This window comes from Panulirus ornatus, chromosome 16, assembly GCF_036320965.1.
Source record: "Panulirus ornatus isolate Po-2019 chromosome 16, ASM3632096v1, whole genome shotgun sequence".
Lineage (NCBI taxonomy): Eukaryota > Metazoa > Arthropoda > Malacostraca > Decapoda > Palinuridae > Panulirus > Panulirus ornatus.
In genome coordinates this window covers 22,057,317-22,080,882 of record NC_092239.1, presented here as the reverse complement: position 1 = coordinate 22,080,882, position 23,566 = coordinate 22,057,317, and the positions used below count along the sequence as shown (strand labels likewise).

General features: G+C 41.0%; 1 protein-coding gene across 8 annotated transcripts in view; it reads right to left on the bottom strand.

The window, feature by feature from the left end:
* Positions 1-23,566, bottom strand: part of LOC139754191 (uncharacterized) — a 115,039-nt gene that overhangs the window by 82,784 nt on the left and 8,689 nt on the right. Inside the window, exon 2 of one of the 8 annotated variants that reach the window (XR_011713847.1) lies at positions 3,532-3,633. The exons of the other annotated variants lie outside the window; for them this stretch is intronic. The gene's annotated coding sequence lies outside the window, so the exon portion shown is untranslated. The remainder of the gene's footprint in view (positions 1-3,531; positions 3,634-23,566) is intronic. 8 annotated transcript variants of the gene reach the window in all.

Genomic DNA, 23,566 nt, shown 5'->3' with positions numbered 1-23,566 from the left:
CATTAGCATGGTAACACCAGGAATAAAGAAATGGCCTCCTCACTCACGCCCATTCTCTAGCCATCTTGTATAATGAACAATAACCAGAGCCCCCCGCACACTAGTAGATCCCATGTAGTAGATCTGCTGACTTCTTCAAGTGTCCTGGTTCAACCTATTGACAGCATATCCTCTCCTGTATACACACTTTCCCCAACTGGTCTAATCCTTGCACTCTTCATACCCTCCCGCATGTTCATGCTATGAGGCTTCAGAGCATTTTTCAATCCATACCTCCACCTTCTCCTTGGTTTCAATTTTATCTTGTTCCTTCCACTTCTGACATAAGTAACCTCTTTGTCATTCTTATTCCATTCATCCTTTCCATATGTCCAAACCATTTCAGCACACCCTTTTCATCTCACTCATACATACTGCCATACCTTTCTCAACCTATCATTTGATTAACCCTGCTTATACCATATAATATCATATGACATTTCATTTCCACCACATTCACCTTACCCTTTACATTTTTGTCTACGGCCCATGCCTTACATTCACAAAGCACCAACAGGATGACTATACCATCAAACATACCCATCTTCGCCCCTATATACTGTGACATCTCTTTCTACACAGTCATCAATGTGTCCAAAAGCTATATTCCTCACCCAACCTTTCACTTACTTCAGTTCCTATGGTTCTACTTGATATTACTTCCACTCCCATGTATCTAAAACACTCCACTTCCTCCACATTATCAACATTCAATCTCGCACTCCACAAAACCCATTTCTTTTCATTGTCAAATGTAATAACCTTGCTTTTATTTACATTTACTCTCAATTGTCTCTTTTCACACACTCCTAAACTCAGACACCAGTTTGAACAGTTTTGCACTCAAATCAGCCAACAGTGTCATACCATTAGCAAACAACAAATGACTCACCTGCCAGGCCTCCCCATCCTAAGAAGACCGTGTACCTGCTCCTTTCTCCATAACCCTTGAACTCACTTCTCTCACATTCTCACCCATAAACACATTAAACAGTAAGGAATTGCTCACCCCAGCCTTAGACCCACCTTCATCTTGAACCACTCACCCTTATTTCCACTGGGACCTCATGATTTATGCATTTGAATAATGCAATTTTCAGGAACCTGCATGATCCATTTACACAATTCTCAATTTATATGGGCTTATGCTTGGAATAATGTGATCATCATTGGGCTGGCAATTATGGCAATGCAGTGGTGTGGTATTGCCAGAGCAGTATGAGAAGTGTGTTCACATGGCATGGATAGGTCATGGAGCAATACAATATTTCGCTCTGCAAGAAAATGCATATTGTATGTGTTTTGCCACTTGCATAATGCCAACAAAGTATATGTTAAGCCCTCCTGGCATCAATGGTGCTAACAAGTGTAAGGTCATCACCAGTGAGATTAAGATGGATGTGCTCACATGTTATGAGAGATGCAAGCAGCTGATGTGAAGCATGCCCCTGGACTTAGTGAAACCAATTTATGGACTATTCATAATAGTCAAGAGAAAATCAGAGAGTGCCAAGACTGAAACATTAATCAGTGCATCTCAGACCTTGTGTTCTTCCCCAGGTTTGATCATCAAGAAAATGGAACGGATGTTAAGCATATGGAATGAACACCAAAGTCATGAATATGTTCATGTCAACATGCTTGTGGTATGGACATAGGCCTGGAGTATATATGATGATCTGGCAGTAGAGGAAGGAGCAGCAAACTCATTTCAAGCAAGTTCTGCTGACTCATGAATTCTAGGAAATGCTACAGTTATCTCATCATCAAGATGAATAGTGAAGCTGCTTTTACTGATGCTGATGCTACCACTGTCAAGGAAATAAGTTATTCTCCTAAGCAGATCTTTAACATGGACAAGATTGGGTTATTTAGGAATAGAATGCCTTCGAGAACATGCATTTCCAATGAAAAACAGATTGCACAAGCATTCAAAGCTGTCAAGGATCACCTCACACTGGTTATGAGGTGCAAGTGCTAAAGGTGTTTGCAAGTTTAAACCATTAATGGTCTAACATTTGGGAAATCATGGGGCTCTGAAGGGATATGTGAAATAATTTTTGCCTGTCTTTCATTATTCTAATCCAAAGGGGTAGATACCAAGTAGAGTTTTCTGTCATTATTCTGCTGCAAAGCTCCATGTAGAGCTGAAGGAATAATGCGCAAAGATAAACGTGTTTCAAGATTCTCCTTATTGATAACGCCCTTGGCTATCCGCCTTTAATAAAGGACCTTAGTGAGAACACTGAAGTAATCTTTCTTTCACCTAACACTACATCTCTAATCCACCCAATAGATCAAGGGGTGATATCTACTGTCAAGGCCTACAACTTGAGGAGTGCACTTGCAAAATTCATGAAGGCTACAAAGAATGACCAGATGCTGTGAAGGAGTTCTGGAAGTCCTCCACCATTGGGGATGCCATCATGATCATTGTTGAGGCCTGGAAGGATATCACCTATGTTTGTATGAATGGAGTGAGGCAAAAGCTTTGCTCTCAGTTTTGTCCATTTTTAATACAGAAGTATTAAAAATGAAGGTTGACAAGCATAATGCGGTATTGCTAGAAATGCTCTCGAATGTCTTCTTCAGTTGGATAGGGAATATCAGAAAAACCTCCCAAATGTGCACTATTTACATTGTTTGAATTACAAGTTTTTGATTTACCGAGCCATTTTCAAGAACGTAAGTATCATGTGAATCAAGACATGCTTGTACCTATTTGCAAACATACATATCACTCTTGATAGAACTTTATTGCTTCTAACAGTTTTCCTCCCACACCAGATATTCGTAACATCTTCCACAAAGCATTTCACTCAACCCTATCATATAAGGCGCCTTCTCCAGATCCATGAATGCCACAAACTTATCCATCTATTTCTCACATTTTTCGAAGAAAACACAAGATCCACACATCCTCTACCAATCCTGAAAACATATTGTTCTTCCCCAGTCTGATGCTCGAGCATCCACCATCTTTCAATCACTACTCTTCCATGCAATTTATCAAGTACACTCAACAAACTTAAACCTTTACCCCCTTGCCTATATATATATATATATATATATATATATAGAATGGCACTATACAGGCATTTCACCAACCTTCAAGCACCTTGCCCTGATTCATACACACAATGAAATCCCAACTAACCAGTCATTAACACTGTTGCCTTTTTAAGAAAATCAACTGCAATATCATCCACTCAAGCTGCTTTGCCACATTTCATCATACACTACGATTTCTTTTCACCACACCAACTGCCATGACTCTCTCACTATGTGTATCTCCCAGACCAAATACCCTAAATCTGCTACAGTCAACAAACACATTCAACAATCCATCAAAGCACTAACTCCAACTCCCATTCACCTCATCTCTGCAACTCTTTCCCAATGTTCCCATTTGTTTTTTTATTCTTCCTGTACTGTTAACTTCCTTACAAAACATTTTCATATTTTCCCTGAAGTTTGTTGATGTTCACTCACCCCAACTCTCATTTGTCCTCTTTTTCAACTCCTACACCTTCTTGTTGACCTCCTGCTGCTTTCTCTTGTATTGTGCATTTCCTCCTCACTCAAACTCCTTCCCTGTAAGTAACACCCATAAATATCTTTTTTCTGTTTCCCTTGCAATTCAACTGTGTCATCCCACCACTCACTACCCTTTTTGACACCCACCTCCCATCTTCCACAAACCACACACTTCCCTCACACATTCCTGCAATGCTTCCTTAAACACCCCAAATTCCTCATTCACTTACCTAGCTTCACTTACTCTCACCATTTGCCATTCTACATTTAATCCACCTGGTTTCTATTCACCCAAGCCTCTTTTCCAAGCTCATTTACTTTCACCAACCTCTTCTCACTGACATCATTTCCTCTTCTGAAAACATCTACAAATCTTTAACATTACCTCTATAAAGTAATGATCATACTTCTTACCAAATGGCCCTCTCAGCACTTTCACATTTAAGTCTGTCTTCTACAAGCATGTAAAACAATACATAATCCAATAAAGCCTGCTTACTATATTTCCTAATCCAAATATATTTATAAATGTCTCATTTTTTGAACCATGTACTCCTCAACAAATATCTTTTTTCATTGCATAATTCCACAAGCTGTTCACATCACTCAAATCACCCCTCATTAACACCTGATTTCTCACAACAAAACTACTGACACTCACTCAGCTGCCTCCCCAACACCCTTCTTAATCCAGGTGCATCAGCACTAATAATCACACACCTCTCATAATTCATTTCCATTTTTACCCACATCAGTCTGGATCTCACTCCCTTAAGGTCTTACATATATTGCTAAACTTCTCCTTCAGCAGAAATGCTATCCAAACCTTAGCTCATGCCCTTGCCCTACCCATGTAGCATCCCCACCACATTCTTTGCCATTACTCTTGCAGTTTGTTTCACTCAGGGATAAAACAACCAGGTTCCTTTCCTCAAACATATTACCTATTTCTCTCTTCTTTTCATCTTGGTTTCATCCATACAAATTTACATACCCAGGCTTGAACCATTGAGAAGGATGAGCACTCCTTGCTTGGCTCCATATTCTTGTCCCATCTTTTATGACATGCAGGGATATTCTTTCTCCCCTAACCCCAGACATAATTATGACATTTTATCAAAACCCTGTGAGGAGTTATATGGCAGAGAGGCTCACAACCAATGTAAAAAATTAACATATCACAAAGAAAACTTACAGGAACTTCTGCTGATAAAGATATATAATCTATTTCTTGCTTTGTCTTTTAACATTAAATTATGTTGAGGTAATCTACATTTTTTTTTTCATCCCTTTTATCATTTACAAAAACCTCAGGAGGAGGAATGCAAATACTTCAAGTGACAGAAATATCTAATATTTTTCATCTTGTCTTATTTCTACATTTTTTTAAACCTCTTCACACTTCAATTAAGGCCCTACCTCAACATAGATTTTTGTCTGCAATTAGAGCCTCTAACATAAAAAAATACCAAGTCCTCTTGATACCAAATGATCAGATCCCTAAAATCATATACACATACTGACATTAAACAAAGGTATCCTTGAGTTAACATGTTAATATTACATAAATATTAAAGGTTTAGTATCAGGAGTGAAAGATATATAAAGGCCAGACCTTTAACATCACATCCTAGATACTTTGATAAACCAACAATGAAGCACTCACGAAAAAAATCACTTATATAGATGAATCAATGATAAACACATCACCCCTGCCTTCGAAATTATTTTCTTGCACCTGTATTTACAACTGAAGATATAAATCAAGTTCCAAATCCAGTTCCTTTGCTAAGAAGGCAAACATCTTGCATCTTATTCACACAAAAGGTGAAGATATACTTTCAATGCTATATATAGTGAAATCAAATAAAACAGCAGATCCAGATAAGTTTTAACATAGGACAAAGACAGAGGAGACAAATGAGATAGTGAAACCTTTGACTACTCTTTTTAAGTAGTTACATGCTATGGAAAATGTTCCAGAGGAATGGAAGTTTGCTAAAGTATTTCTAATATTAAAAAAAACAATAAATCACCACACAGGAATCATCATACAATCAGCTGAACACCTGTTGTTGATAAACTTATGGAAACAATCATTCAGGATAAGACTGAATCATTTGTAGAACCACCACTTGACAAACAAAGCTCAGCATAGTTTTCAATCATTCTTGTCTGCCAGATCTGCATTATTTCTTTTGTCATATTTATCAACATGTATAACTAAAGTAAAGCAGTTGATGTCATTTATTTAGATTTCCAAAAAGCATTCAATAAAGTTCCACATCAAAGGTTACTGACAAAAGTAGTCACACGGTATAGATGGGGTTGTAATTAGATGGTTATGAAGCTGGCTGATTGGCCGTAATAAAGAAGGAGTGATTAACAGTCAAGACTCAGAATGGTTAAATGTAACATGTGGTATAGTACAGAGATCAGTTTTGGGACCAGTTCTCTTTTCATATTTATTAATGATAGTGATAACACTTGGTAACACAATTTTTGTTCCCAGGTAGTAAGTGTCATTTCCTAACTGTTTATAGGTAAAAAGTAGAGAAAAGGCTATAATTCCCTTCAAACTTTGCTTTTGTGACCAGGACAATGGTATTTTGAAATTTACTTATTTCCAATTGGATAATGAGCGAACTTGCAAATATGTAATCACGTAATGTCAGAAAAATAACATATGAAAAAATATCAACACATATTTACATGAATGCTAAACAAAAGTGATCACAAAAGATTTAGAAGTGAGTAGCTATTCAAGATTTATGATTGTACCATAAATCACTCTCACAAATCAGACCCCATATATAGTCTCCCATCATGCTCTCGTTGTATGTTCCTTGGTAGCGGTGTTCAAAGTCTAGTTTATCCAGGTGGAAGCACATGCCTTGCTCCTCCAAATATGCTCCCATGTTCTCCTTGAATTTATGAAGATGAGCATCAAGGATATTGACTCTGAGGGACATCCTGTGGCCCATTTTGCCATAGTTCTTCACCATAGTCTCAACCAGCTCCACATAGTTACGAGCCTTGTAATTGCCCTGGAAGCTCCGAACCACTGCGACAAAGCTGTACCAATCTGCATTCTCTTTCCTGGTGAGTTTCTCCAATAATTCCTTGCACTCCAGGATCTTCTTCATCCATGGTCTGGCGAAGATACCAGCTTTGACCTTTGCCTTAAACAGCTTAGCGGAGAAGTCTTGAAGGTACATGAGGGCTGCAGAATCCTTATCTAAAGCAGTGACAAATTGTTTCATAAGGCCTAATTTTATGTGCAGGGTGGCATTAACACCATCTTCCAGGGTTCACTGTATGTGCAGTCGTGGCATTAACACCTTCCGGGGTTCCACCAGTGACTCCCACTTGATGTTGTTCATCCCCACAGAAAATTCGGTCAGCTTTGGACAGTCCCACCTGTGGTAGTGCACCGCGGTGACCCTGCTGTTTCAAAGGCAAAGATAGTGGGGAAACTTGGTAAAACTGCCTTGGAGACCTGTCAAGAATGACACCATTTTGAAGTCTCCGATGACATCCAAGCTGTACTCATCATACTTCCAGGTGTCTAGCAAGGTCTTGACACTATTGTATTCTTTTTTGAGGTGCACCAAGTGAGCCAGGGGAAGAGATGGGCACTTGTTCCCATCATGGAGCAGCACAGCTCTGAGGCTCCTGAAAGAACTGTCAATAAAGAGGTGCCACTCATTTGGGTTACAGGCAATTCCAATTGCCTTGAACAGACTGATTACATTGTAGCAGCCACAGAGCCCATCTTGATGGGTGAAGAAGCTGGAAAATCCTAAGTGACGATTCCTCTGATCTGGAATTCGCACAATTTCATCCAAAAAGTTCAACTGATTAAGCCTTGTTGTCAAAATCTTGGCAGTGGACTTTGTGAGACGAAGACCTCTGATCAAGTCATTGAGGTCTCTCTGTTTGGGATAGTATGGGTGTCTCTCCTCAGCTGCAACTCTGGTATTGTAATCTGGGTCTACAACGTCTTCCTCCCCCTTTGACTTACTGGTCTGTTCTGACAACAGATACTCTCTCTCCAGATGAGTGAGCACAGGGAGCTCAGGACCGTGTGGCACCAGAGCAATGGATGATGGAAGGTCCAGATACGTAATAGTAGTAGGTGCAATCTTGCCAGTCCGACATTTGGAAGGGTCTACCATGCAGAAATAGTAATTGCTTGAGTGGTCAGTGGGTTCTTGCCATATTCTTGGGATGGTGAACTTCCCTCTTTTCTCTTCTGTTCCACCCCACAAAAGAACAATATAAAAATGTGATGAAAAAAGTTATAATTTGTTTACATATTTTACCATGATGAATTTGACATTCTCTCAACACATTCCATATACATTTTTTCAATTACACTGAAAATCTAGAAAATGAAATAAAAAATTCTTTAAATCTAAAAAATTCTAAAAAAAGGTTGAAATAAAGTTCTGCCATCCAAACAGGCAACAATTGTCTATCTTACCTTCCAGTTTTTTTTTTTTTTTTTTTGCAGAGCTTGTAGATGAAATGAGGTGCCCAGAATTTGTCTTGATTCCCGACAGGCAAGCCAAATTATGCCTTGTAGGCCTTGCACATCTTAGCTGGTGCTGCCAAGCAGTACCTTTTCGCTCATATTTCAATAAACTGCCGCAGACATTGCAAAAAGCATCTGCCAAATGCTTGCAGCCACTAGATGCCATCTCAGAAAGATGTATGTGTATATATCCACTTAGCTACATCTAAAGTGAACTGACTGGCTTAAGGCCCTTATATTCATACTACTATTTACATTACTGGAAACTTCCAGAAAATTCTATAACAACTACTCAGCAATGAAGTGTTTTAGATATCTGGGAGTGGATTTAGCAGTGGATGGAACCATGGAAGCGAAAGTGAATCATAGGGGGGTGGAGGGGGCGAAAGTTCTGGGAACGTTGAAGAATGTGTGAAGTCGAGAACATTATCTTGGAAAGCAAAAATGGGAATGTTTGAAGGAATAGTGGTTCCAACAATGTTATATGGTTGCTAGGCATGGACTTGTATGTATATACATGTGTATGTGGGTGGGTTGGGCCATTATTTCGTCTGTTTCCTTATGCTACCTTGCTAATGTGGGAGACAGCGACAAAGCAAAATAATAATATAGATATATATATATATATACATATATTTTTTTTTAAACATATATATATATATATTTTTTTTTTTTTTTTTTTTTTTTTTTTTTTTTTTATACTTTGTCGCTGTCTCCCGCGTATGCGAGGTAGCGCAAGGAAACAGACGAAAGAAATGGCCCAACCCCCCCCCCATACACATGTACATACACACGTCCACACACGCAAATATACATACCTACACAGCTTTCCATGGTTTACCCCAGACGCTTCACATGCCTTGATTCACTCCACTGACAGCACGTCAACCCCTGTATACCACATCACTCCAATTCACTCTATTCCTTGCCCTCCTTTCACCCTCCTGCATGTTCAGGCCCCGATCACACAAAATCTTTTTCACTCCATCTTTCCACCTCCAATTTGGTCTCCCTCTTCTCCTCGTTCCCTCCACCTCCGACACATATATCCTCTTGGTCAATCTTTCCTCACTCATTCTCTCCATGTGCCCAAACCATTTCAAAACACCCTCTTCTGCTCTCTCAACCACGCTCTTTTTATTTCCACACATCTCTCTTACCCTTACGTTACTTACTCGATCAAACCACCTCACACCACACATTGTCCTCAAACATCTCATTTCCAGCACATCCATCCTCCTGCGCACAACTCTATCCATAGCCCATGCCTCGCAACCATACAACATTGTTGGAACCACTATTCCTTCAAACATACCCATTTTTGCTTTCCGAGATAATGTTCTCGACTTCCACACATTTTTCAAGGCTCCCAAAATTTTCGCCCCCTCCCCCACCCTATGATCCACTTCCGCTTCCATGGTTCCATCCGCTGACAGATCCACTCCCAGATATCTAAAACACTTCACTTCCTCCAGTTTTTCTCCATTCAAACTCACCTCCCAATTGACTTGACCCTCAACCCTACTGTACCTAATAACCTTGCTCTTATTCACATTTACTCTTAACTTTCTTCTTCCACACACTTTACCAAACTCAGTCACCAGCTTCTGCAGTTTCTCACATGAATCAGCCACCAGCGCTGTATCATCAGCGAACAACAACTGACTCACTTCCCAAGCTCTCTCATCCCCAACAGACTTCATACTTGCCCCTCTTTCCAGGACTCTTGCATTTACCTCCCTAACAACCCCATCCATAAACAAATTAAACAACCATGGAGACATCACACACCCCTGCCGCAAACCTACATTCACTGAGAACCAATCACTTTCCTCTCTTCCTACACGTACACATGCCTTACATCCTCGATAAAAACTTTTCACTGCTTCTAACAACTTGCCTCCCACACCATATATTCTTAATACCTTCCACAGAGCATCTCTATCAACTCTATCATATGCCTTCTCCAGATCCATAAATGCTACATACAAATCCATTTGCTTTTCTAAGTATTTCTCACATACATTCTTCAAAGCAAACACCTGATCCACACATCCTCTACCACTTCTGAAACCGCACTGCTCTTCCCCAATCTGATGCTCTGTACATGCCTTCACCCTCTCAATCAATACCCTCCCATATAATTTACCAGGAATACTCAACAAACTTATACCTCTGTAATTTGAGCACTCACTCTTATCCCCTTTGCCTTTGTACAATGGCACTATGCACGCATTCCGCCAATCCTCAGGCACCTCACCATGAGTCATACATACATTAAATAACCTTACCAACCAGTCAACAATACAGTCACCCCCTTTTTTAATAAATTCCACTGCAATACCATCCAAACCTGCTGCCTTGCCGGCTTTCATCTTCCGCAAAGCTTTTACTACCTCTTCTCTGTTTACCAAATCATTTTCCCTAACCCTCTCACTTTGCACACCACCTCGACCAAAACACCCTATATCTGCCACTCTGTCATCAGACACATTCAACAAACCTTCAAAATACTCATTCCATCTCCTTCTCACATCACCACTACTTGTTATCACCTCCCCATTTACGCCCTTCACTGAAGTTCCCATTTGCTCCCTTGTCTTACGCACCCTATTTACCTCCTTCCAGAACATCTTTTTATTCTCCCTAAAATTTACTGATAGTCTCTCACCCCAACTCTCATTTGCCCTTTTTTTCACCTCTTGCACCTTTCTCTTGACCTCCTGTCTCTTTCTTTTATACTTCTCCCACTCAATTGCATTTTTTCCCTGCAAAAAACGTCCAAATGCCTCTCTCTTCTCTTTCACTAATACTCTTACTTCTTCAACCCACCACTCACTACCCTTTCTAAACAGCCCACCTCCCACTCTTCTCATGCCACAAGCATCTTTTGCGCAATCCATCACTGATTCCCTAAATACATCCCATTCCTCCCCCACTCCCCTTACTTCCATTGTTCTCACCTTTTTCCATTTTGTACACAGTCTCTCCTGGTACTTCCCCACACAGGTCTCCTTCCCAAGCTCACTTACTCTCACCACCTTCTTTACCCCAACACTCACTCCTCTTTTCTGAAAACCCATACTAATCTTCACCTTAGCCTCCACAAGATAATGATCAGACATCCCTCCAGTTGCACCTCTCAGCACATTAACATCCAAAAGTCTCTCTTTCGCACGCCTGTCAATTAACACGTAATCCAATAACGCTCTCTGGCCATCTCTCCTACTTACATAAGTATACTTATGTATATCTCGCTTTTTAAACCAGGTATTCCCAATCATCAGTCCTTTTTCAGCACATAAATCTACAAGCTCTTCACCATTTCCATTTACAACACTGAACACCCCATGCATACCAATTATTCCCTCAACTGCCACATTACTCACCTTTGCATTCAAATCACCCATCACTATAACCCGGTCTCGTGCATCAAAACCGCTAACACACTCATTCAGCTGCTCCCAAAACACTTGCCTCTCATGATCTTTCTTCTCATGCCCAGGTGCATATGCACCAATAATCACCCACCTCTCTCCATCAACTTTCAATTTTACCCATATTAATCGAGAATTTACTTTCTTACATTCTATCACATACTCCCACAACTCCTGTTTCAGGAGTATTGCTACTCCTTCCCTTGCTCTTGTCCTCTCACTAACCCCTGACTTCACTCCCCAGACATTTCCAAACCACTCTTCCCCTTTACCCTTGAGCTTCGTTTCACTCAGAGCCAAAACATCCAGGTTCCTTTCCTCAAACATACTACCTATCTCTCCTTTTTTCACATCTTGGTTACATCCACACACATTTAGGCACCCCACTCTGAGCCTTCGAGGAGGATGATCACTCCCCGCGTGACTCCTTCTTCTGTTTCCCATTTTAGAAAGTTAATACAAGGAGGGGAGGATTTCCGGCCCCCCGCTCCCGTCCCCTCTAGTCGCTTTCTACGACACGCGAGGAATACGTGGGAAGTATTCTTTCACCCCTATCCCCAGGGATAATATACATATATATATACATATACACACACACACACATACACACACATACGCACATACACACACACACACACACATACATATATATACATATGAAAAATGTAAGAAACAATTTAGAAAACAAACTTTTAGCTTGAAATGAACGAAAAAAAATGAATGTCACATAATGGTTCAACCTCTGGCTATGGAAAAGGAAATGTACAATTTATATATATATATATATATATATATATATATATATATATATATATATATATATATATATATATATATATATATATTGGAAAGGATCACAATTTTGCACATGATCAAGTATATTACTATGAGCACACGAAAATGAAACATGATAAGTTCTCAAGTGCATTTTTGGGTAATAATCACATCATCAGGGGAGACACAAGAGAGAAATATAATGGTCAGTTGATATACAACGAAGAGACGTAGCTAGGACGCCATTTGGTAAACATGCGATGGAATCACATGTTTACCAAATGGCATCCAAGCTACATATCTTCGTTGTATATTAACTGATCATTGTATTTCTCTGGTGTCTCCCCTGATGATATGATTATTACACAAAAAGGCACTTGCGAACTTATCGTCTTTCATTTTCCCCATGGACTCGTACGAATATATATATCTTTTTCTTTCTTTTAAACTATTCGCCATTTCCCGCATTGGCGAGGTAGCGTTAAGAACAGAGGACTGGGCCTTTGTGGGATATCCTCACCTGGCCCCCCTCTGTTCCTCCTTTTGGAAAAAAAAGAAAAAAAAAATATATATATATATATATATATATATATATATATATATATATATTTGCTCCCTTGTCTTACGCACTTTATTTACCTCCTTCCAGAACATCTTTTTATTCTCCATAAAATTTAATGATACTCTCTCACCCCAACTCTCATTTGCCCTTTTTTTCACCTCTTGCACCTTTCTCTTGACATCCTGTCTCTTTCTTTTACACATCTCCCACTCAATTGCATTTTTTCCCTGCAAAAAATCGTCCAAATGCCTCTCTCTTCTCTTTCACTAATACTCTTACTTCTTCATCTCACCACTCACTACCCTTTCTAATCAACCCACCTCCCACTCTTCTCATGCCACAAGCATCTTTTGCGCAATCCATCACTGATTCCCTAAATACATCCCATTCCTCCCCATTCCCCTTACTTCCATTGTTCTCACCTTTTTCCATTCTGTACTCAGTCTCTCCTGGTACTTCCTCACACAAGTCTCCTTCCGAAGCTCACTTACTCTTGCCACCCTCTTCACCCCAACAAATGGGGAGGTGATAACAAGTAGTGGTGATGTGAGAAGGAGATGGAGTGAGTATTTTGAAGGTTTGTTGAATGTGTCTGATGATAGAGTGGCAGATATAGGGTGTTTTGGTCGAGGTGGTGTGCAAAGTGAGAGGGTTAGGGAAAATGATTTGGTAAACAGAGAAGAGGTAGTAAAAGCTTTGCGGAAGATGAAAGCCGGCAAGGCAGCAGGTTTGGATGGTATTGCAGTGGAATTTATTAAAAAAGGGGGTAACTGTATTGTTGACTGGTTGGTAAGGTTATTTAATGTATGTATAACTCATGGTGAGGTGCCTGAGGATTGGCGGAATGCGTGCATAGTGCCATTGTACAAAGGCAAAGGGGATAAGAGTGAGTGCTCAAATTACAGAGGTATAAGTTTGTTGAGTATTCCTGGTAAATTATATGGGAGGGTATTGATTGAGAGGGTGAAGGCATGTACAGAGCATCAGATTGGGGAAGAGCAGTGTGGTTTCAGAAGTGGTAGAGGATGTGTGGATCAGGTGTTTGCTTTGAAGAATGTATGTGAGAAATACTTAGAAAAGCAAATGGATTTGTATGTAGCATTTATGGATCTGGAGAGGGCATATGATAGAGTTGATAGAGATGCTCTGTGGAAGGTATTAAGAATATATGGTGTGGGAGGCAAGTTGTTAGAAGCAGTGAAAAGTTTTTATCGAGGATGTAAGGCATGTGTACGTGTAGGAAGAGAGGAAAGTGATTGATTCTCAGTGAATGTAAGGTTTGCGGCAGGGGTGTGTGATGTCTCCATGGTTGTTTAATTTGTTTATGGATGGGGTTGTTAGGGAGGTGAATGCAAGAGTTTTGGAAAGAGGGGCAAGTATGAAGTCTGTTGGGGATGAGAGAGCTTGGGAAGTGAGTCAGTTGTTGTTCGCTGATGATACAGCGCTGGTGGCTGATTCATGTGAGAAACTGAAGAAGCTGGTGACTGAGTTTGGTAAAGTGTGTCAAGGAAGAAAGTTAGGAGTAAATGTGAATAAGAGCAAGGTTATTAGGTACAGTAGGGTTGAGGGTCAAGTCAATTGGGAGGTGAGTTTGAATGGAGAAAAACTGGAGGAAGTGAAGTGTTTTAGATATCTGGGAGTGGATCTGGCAGCGGATGGAACCATGGAAGCAGAAGTGGATCATAGGGTGGGGAAGGGGGCGAAAATTCTGGGAGCCTTGAAGAATGTGTGGAAGTTGAGAACATTATCTCGGAAAGCAAAAATGGGTATGTTTGAAGGAATAGTGGTTCCAACAATGTTGTATGGTTGCGAGGCGTGGGCTATGGATAGAGTTGTGCGCAGGAGGATGGATGTGCTGGAAATGAGATGTTTGAGGACAATGTGTGGTGTGAGGTGGTTTGATCGAGTAAGTAACGTAAGGGTAGGAGAGATGTGTGGAAATAAAAAGAGCGTGGTTGAGAGAGCAGAAGAGGGTGTTTTGAAATGGTTTGTGCACATGGAAAGAATGAGTGAGGGAAGATTGACCAAGAGGATATATGTGTCGGAGGTGGAGGGAACGAGGAGAAGAGGGAGACCAAATTGGAGGTGGAAAGATGGATTGAAAAAGATTTTGTGTGATCGGGGCTTGAACATGCAGGAGGGTGAAAGGAGGGCAAGGAATAGAGTGAATTGGAGCGAGGTGGTATACCGGGGTTGACGTGCTGTCAGTGGATTGAATCAAGGCATGTGAAGCGTCTCGGGTAAACCACGGAAAGCTGTGTAGGTATGTATATTTGCGTGTGTGGACGTATGTATATACATGTGTATGGGGGTGGGTTGGGCCATTTCTTTCGTCTGTTTCCTTGCGCTACCTCGCAAACGCAGGAGACAGCGGCAAAAAAAAAAAAAAAAAAAAAAAAATATATATATATATATATATATATATATATATATATATATATATATATATATATATATGTCGCCTTATATATATTTTATTTATTTTGCTTTGTTGCTATCTCCCGCGTTAGCGAGGTAGCGCAAGGAAACAGACGAAAGAATGGCCCAACCCACCCACATACACATGTATATACATACACGTTCACACACGCAAATATACATACCTATACATCTCAATATACACATATATATACACACACAGACATATGCATATATACACATGTACATAATTCATACTGTTTGCCCTTATTTATCCCCATCGCCACCTCGCCACACATGGAATAACAACCCCCTCCCCCCTCATGTGTACAAGGTAGCGCTAGGAAACAACAACAAAGGCCCCATTCGTTCACACTCAGTCTCTAGCTGTCATGTAATAATGCACCGAAACCACAGCTCCCTTTCCACATCCAGGCCCCACAGAACTTTCCATGGTTTATCCCAGACGCTTCACATGCCCTGGTTCAATCCATTGACAGCACATCGACCCCGGTATACCACATCGTTCCAATTCACTCTATTCCTTGCACACCTTTCACCCTCCTGCATGTTCAGGCCCCGATCACTCAAAATCTTTTTCACTCCATCTTTCCACCTCCAATTTATATATACATATATATATATATATATATATATATATATATATATATATATATATATATATATATATATAATCTTTTTTTTTTTTTTTTTTGCTTTGTCACTGTCTCCCGTGTTTGCGAGGTAGCGCAAGGAAACAGACGAAAGAAATGGCCCAACCCAGCCCCATACACATGCCTTGATTCAATCCACTGACAGCACATCAACCCCGGTATACCACATCGCTCCAATTCACTCTATTCTTTGCCCTCCTTTCACCCTCCTGCATGTTCAGGCCCCGATCACACAAAATCTTTTTCACTCCATCTTTCCACCTCCAATTTGGTCTCCCTCTTCTCCTCGTTCCCTCCACCTCCAACATATATCCTCTTGGTCAATCTTTCCTCACTCATTCTCTCCATGTGACCAAAGCATTTCAAAACACCCTCTTCTGCTCTCTCAACCTCGCTCTTTTTATTTCCACACATCTCTCTTACCCTTACGTTACTTACTCGATCAAACCAACTCACACCACACATTGTCCTCAAACATCTCATTTCCAGCACATCCATCCTCCTGCGCACAACTCTATCCATAGTCCACGCCTTGCAACCATACAACATTGTTGGAACCACTATTCCTTCAAACATACCCATTTTTGCTTTCCGAGATAATGTTCTCGACTTCCACACATTCTTCAAGGCTCCCAGAATTTTCGCCCCCTCCCCCACCCTATGATCCACTTCCGCTTCCATGGTTCCATCCGCTACCAGATCCACTCCCAGATATCTAAAACACTTCATCCTACAGTTTTTCTCCATTCAAACTCACCTCCCAATTGACTTGACCCTCAACCCTACTGTACCTAATAACCTTGCTCTTATTCACATTTACTCTTAACTTTCATCTTTCACACACTTTACCAAACTCAGTCACCAGCTTTTTTTTTTTTTTGCTTTGTCGCTGTCTCACGCGTTTGCGAGGTAGTGCAAGGAAACAGACGAAAGAAATGGCCCAACACACCCCCATACACATGTATATACATACACATCCACACACACAAATATACATACCTACACAGCTTTCCATGGTTTACCCCAGACGCTTCACATGCCCTCATTCAATCCACTGACAGCACGTCAACCCCGGTATACCACATCGATCCAATTCACTCTATTCCTTGCCCTCCTTTCACCCTCCTGAATGTTCAGGCCACGATCACACAAAATCTTTTTCACTCCATCTTTCCACCTCCAATTTGGTCTCCCACTTCTCCTCGTTCCCTCCACCTCAAACACATATATCCTCTTTGTCAATCTTTCCTCACTCATTCTCTCCATGTGACCAAACCATTTCAAAAAACCCTATTCTGCTCTCTCAACCACGCTCTTTTTATTTCCACACATCTCTCTTACCCGTACGTATGTATATATATATATATATATATATATATATATATATATATATATATATATAAGATTATTAGTGAAAGAGAAGAGAGAGGCATTTGGACGATTTTTACAGGGAAAAAATGCAATTGAGTGGGAGATGTATAAAAGAAAGAGACAGGAGGTCAAGAGAAAGGTGCAAGAGGTGAAAAAGAGGGCAAATGAGAGTTGGGGTGAGAGAGTATCATTAAATTTTAGGGAGAATAAAAAGATGTTCTGGAAGGAGGTAAATAAAGTGCGTAAGACAAGGGAGCAAATGGGAACTTCAGTGAAGGACGCAAGTGGGGAGGTGATAACAAGTAGTGGTGATGTGAGAAGGAGATGGAATGAGTATTTTGAAGGTTTGTTGAATGTGTTTGATGATAGAGTGGCAGATATAGGGTGATTTGGTCGAGGTGGTGTGCAAAGTGAGAGGGTTAGGGAAAATGATTTGGTAAACAGAGAAGAGGTAGTAAAAGCTTTGCGGAAGATGAAAGCCGGCAAGGCAGCAGGTTTGGATGGTATTGCAGTGGAATTTATTAAAAAAGGGGGTGACTGTATTGTTGACTGGTTGGTGAGGTTATTTAATGTATGTATGACTCATGGTGAGGTGCCTGAGGATTGGCGAAATGCGTGCATAGTGCCATTGTACAAAGGCAAAGGGGATAAGAGTGAGTGCTCAAATTTCAGAGGTATAAGTTTGTTGAGTATTCCTGGTAAATTATATGGGAGGGTATTGATTGAGAGGGTGAAGGCATGTACAGAGCATCAGATTGGGGAAGAGCAGTGTGGTTTCAGAAGTGGTAGAGGATGTGTGGATCAGGTGTTTGCTTTGAAGAATGTATGTGAGAAATACTTAGAAAAGCAAATGGATTTGTATGTAGCATTTATGGATCTGGAGAAGGCATATGATAGAGTTGATAGAGATGCTCTGTGGAAGGTATTAAGAATATATGGTGTGGGAGGCAAGTTGTTAGAAGCAGTGAAAAGTTTTTATCGAGGATGTAAGGCATGTGTACGTGTAGGAAGAGAGGAAGTTGACTGGTTCTCAGTGAATGTAGGTTTGCGGCAGGGGTGTGTGACGTCTCCATGGTTGTTTAATTTGTTTATGGATGGGGTTGTTAGGGAGGTGAATGCAAAAGTTTTGGAAAGAGGGGGAAGTATGAAGTCTGTTGTGGATGAGAGAGCTTGGGAAGTGAGTCAGTAGTTGTTCGCTGATGATACAGCACTGGTGGCTGATTCATGGGAGAAACTGCAGAAGCTGGTGACTGAGTTTGGTAAAGTGTGTGAAAGAAGAAAGTTAAGAGTAAATGTGAATAAGAGCAAGGTTATTAGGTACAGTAGGGTTGAGGGTCAAGTCAATTGGGAGGTAAGTTTGAATGGAGAAAAACTGGAGGAAGTAAAGTGTTTTAGATATCTGGGAATGGATCTGGCAGCGGATGGAACCATGGAAGCGGAAGTGGATCATGGGGGGGGGGGGGGGGGGGGGGGGGGGGCGAAAATCCTGGGAGCCTTGAAGAATGTGTGGAAGTCGAGAACATTATCTCGGAAAGCAAAAATGGGTATGTTTCAAGGAATAGTGGTTCCAACAATGTTCTATGGTTGCAAGGCGTGGGCTATGGATAAAGTTTGGCACATGAGGATGGATGTGCTGAAAATGAGACGTTTGAGGACAATGTGTGGTGTGAGGTGGTTTCATCGAGTAAGTAGCGTAAGGGTAAGAGAGATGTGTGGAAATAAAAAGAGCGTGGTTGAGAGAGCAGAAGAGGGTGTTTTGAAATGGTTTGGGCACATGGAGAGAATGAGTGAGGAAAGATTGACCAAGAAGATATATGTGTCGGAGGTGGAGGGAACGAGGAGAAGTGGGAGACCAAATTGGAGGTGGAAAGATGGAGTGAAAAAGATTTTGTGTGATCGGGGCCTGAACATGCAGGAGGGTGAAAGGAGGGCAAGGAATAGAGTGAATTGGATCGATGTGGTATACCGGGGTTGGCGTGCTGTCAGTAGATTGAATCAGAGCATGTGAAGCGTCTGGGGTAAACCATGGAAAGCTGTGTAGGTATGTATATTTGTGTGTGTGGACGTATGTATATACATGTGTATGGGGGTGGGTTGGGCCATTTCTTTCGTCTGTTTCCTTGCGCTACCTTGCAAACACGGGAGACAGCGACAAAGCAAAAAAGAAAATATATATGGAGATGGAGTGAGTATTTTGAAGGTTTGTTGAATGTGTTTGATGATAAGAGTGGCAGATATAGGGTGTTTTGGTCGAGGTGGTGTGGAAAGTGAGAGGGTTAGGGAAAATGATTTGGTAAACGGAGAAGAGGTAGTAAAAGCTTTGCGAAAGATGAAAGCCGGCAAGCCAGTAGGTTTGCATGGTATTGCAGTGGAATTCATTAAAAAAGGGGGTGACTGTATTGTTGACTGGTTGGTAAGGTTACTTAATGTATGTATGATTCATGGTCAGGTGCCTGAGGATTGGCGGAATGTGTGCATAGTGCCATTGTACAAAGGCAAAGGGGATAAGAGTGAGTGCTCAAATTACAGAGGTATAAGTTTGTTGAGTATTCCTGGTAAATTATATAGGAGGGTATTGATTGAGAGGGTGAAGGCATGTACAGAGCATCAGATTGGGGAAGAGCAGTGTGGTTTCAGAAATGGTAGAGGATGTGTGAATCAGGTGTTTGCTTTGAAGAATATATGTGAGAAATACTTAGAAAAGCAAATGGATTTGTATGTAGCATTTATGGATCTGGGGAAGGCATATGATAAGAGTTGATAGAGGTGCTGTGTGGAAGGTTTTAAGAATATATGGTGTGGGAGGCAAGTTCTTAGAAGCAGTGAAAAGTTTTTATCGAGGATGTAAGGCATGTGTACGTGTAGGAAGAGTGGAAAGTGATTGGTTCTCAGAGAATGTAGGTTTGCGGCAGGGGTGTGTGATGTCTCCATGGTTGTTTAATTTGTTTATGGATGGGGTTGTTAGGGAGGTGAATGCAAGAGTTTTGGAAAGAGGGGCAATTATGAAGTGTGTTGGGGATGAGTGAGCTTGGGAAGTGAGTCAGTTGTTGTTCGCTGATGATACAGTGCTGGTGGCTGATTCATGTGAGAAACTGAAGAAGCTGGTGACTGAGTTTGGTAAAGTGTGTGAAAGAAGAAAGTTAGGAGTAAATGTGAATAAGAGCAAGGTTATTAGGTACAGTAGGGTTGAGGGTCAAGTCAATTGGGAGGTAAGTTTGAATGGAGAAAAACTGGAGGAAGTAAAGTGTTTTAGATATCTGCCCTGGTTCAATCTAATTGACAGCACGTCGACCCCGGTATACCACATCGTTCCAATTCACTCTATTCCTTGCCCGCCTTTCACCCTCCTGCATGTTTAGGCCTCAATCACTCAAAATCTTTTTCACTCCATGTTTCCACCTCCAATTTGGTCTCCCACTTCTCGTTCCCTCCACGTCTGACACATATATCCTCTTTGTCAATCTTTCCTCACTCATTCTCTCCATGTGACCAAACTATTTCAAAACATCCTCTTCTGCTCTCTCAACCACACTCTTTTTATTTCCACACATCTCTCTTACCCTTACATTACTTACTCGATCAAACCACTTCACACCACATATTATCCTCAAACATCTCATTTCCAGCACATCCATCCTCCTGCACACAACTCTATCCATAGCCCACGTCTCGAAACCATATAACATTGTTGGAACCACTATTCCTTCAAACATACCCATTTTTGCTTTCCGAGATAATGTTCTCGACTTCCAAACATTCTTCAATGCTCCCAGAACTTTCGCCCCCTCCCCCACCCTATGATTCACTTCCGCTGCCAGATCCACTCCTGGATATCTAAAACTCTTTACTTCTTTCAGTTTTTCTCCATTCAAACTTACCTCCCAATTGACTTGACCCTCAACCCTACTGTACCTAATAACCTTGCTCTTATTCACATTTACTCTTAACTTTCTTCTTTCACACGCTTTACCAAACTCAGTCATCAGCTTCTGCAGTTTCTCACATGAATCAGCCACCAGCGCTGTATCATCAACGAACAACAACTGACTCACTTCCCAAGCTCACTCATCCCCAACACACTTCATAATTGCCCCTCTTTCCAAAACTCTTGCATTCACCTCCCTAAAAACCCCATCCATAAACAAATTAAACAACCATGGAGACATCACACACCCCTGCCACAAACCTACATTCTCTGAGAACCAATCACTTTCCTCTCTTCCTACACGTACACATGCCTTACATCCTCGATAAAAACTTTTCACTGCTTCTAACAACTTGCCTCCCACACCATATATTCTTAAAACCTTCCACACAGCATCTCTATCAACTCTTATCATGTGCCTTCTCCAGATCCATAAATGTTACATACAAATCCATTTGCTTTTCTAAATATTTCTCACATATATTCTTCAAAGCAAACACCTGATTCACACATCCTCTACCACTTCTGAAACCACCCGGTCTTCCCCAATCTGATGCTCTGTACATGCCTTCACCCTCTCAATCAATACCCTTCCATATAATTTACCAGGAATACTCAACAAACTTATACCTCTGTAATTTGAGCACTCACTCTTATCCCCTTTGCCTTTGTACAATGGCACTATGCACACATTCCGCCAATCCTCAGGCACCTCACCATGAATCATACATACGTTAAATAACCTTACCAACCAGTCAGCAATACATAAATAATAATACAATAATAAATTCCATTGCAATACCGTCCAAATCTGCTGCCTTGCCGGCTTTCATCTTCCATAAAGCTTTTACTACCTCTTCTCTATTTACCAAATCAGTTTCCCTAACCCTCTCACTTTGCACATCACCTCGACCAAAACACCCTATATCTGCCACTCTATCATCAAACACATTCAACAAACCTTCAAAATACTCACTCCATTTCCTTCTCACATCACCACTACTTGTTATTACCTGCCCATTGGCCCCCTTCACTGAAGTTCCCATTTGCTCCCTTGTCTTATGCACTTTATTTACCTCCTTCCAAAACATCTTTTTATTCTCCCTGAAATTTAATGATACTCTCTCACCCCAACTGTCATTTGCCCTCTTTTTCACCTCTTGCACCTTTCTCTTGACCTCCTGCCTCTTTCTTTTATACATCTCCCACTCATTTGCATTTTTTCCCTGCAAAAATCGTCCAAATGCCTCTCTCTTCTCTTTCACTAATAATCTTACCTCTTCATCCCACCACTCACTACCTTTTCTAATCAACCCACCTCCAATGCTTCTCATGCCACAAGCCTCTTTTGCGCAAGCCATCACTGCTTCCCTAAATACATCCCATTCCTCCCCCACTCCCCTTACCTCCTTTGGTCTCACCTTTTTTCCATTCTGTACTCAGTCTCTCCCGGTACTTCCTCACACAAGTCTCCTTCCCAAGCTCACTTACTCTCACCACTCTCTTCACCCCAACATTCTCTCTTCTTTTCTGAAAACCCCCACAAATCTTCACCTTCACCTCCACAAGATAATGATCAGACATCCCTCCAGGTGCACCTCTCAGCACATTAACATCCAAAAGTCTCTCTTTTGTGCGTCTATCAATTAACACGTAATCCAATAACGCTCTCTGGCCATCTCTCCTACTTACATATGTATACTTATGTATATCTCGCTTTTTAAACCAGTTATTCCCAATCACCAGTCCTTTTTCAGCACATAAATCAACAAGCTCTTCACCATTTCCATTTACAACACTGAACACTCCATGTATACCAATTATTCCCTCAACTGCCACATCACTCACCTTTGCATTCAAATCACCCATCACTATAACCCGGTCTTGTGCATCAAAACCACTAAGACACTCATTCAGCTGCTCCCAAAACACTTGCCTCTCATGATCTTTCTTCTCATGCCCAGGTGCATATGCACCAATAATCACCCATATCTCTCCATCAACTTTCAGTTTTACCCATATCAATCTAGAGTTTACTTTCTTACACTCTATCACATACTCCCACAACTCCTGATTCAGGAGTTGTGCTACTCCTTCCCTTGCTCTTGTCCTCTCACTAACCCCTGACTTTACTCCCAAGCCATTCCCAAACCACTCATCCCCTTTACCCTTGAGCTTCGTTTCACTCAGAGCTAAAACATCCAGATTCCTTTCCTCAAACATACTACCTATCTCTCCTTTTTTCTCATCTTGGTTATATCCACACACATTTAGACACCCCAATCTGAGCCT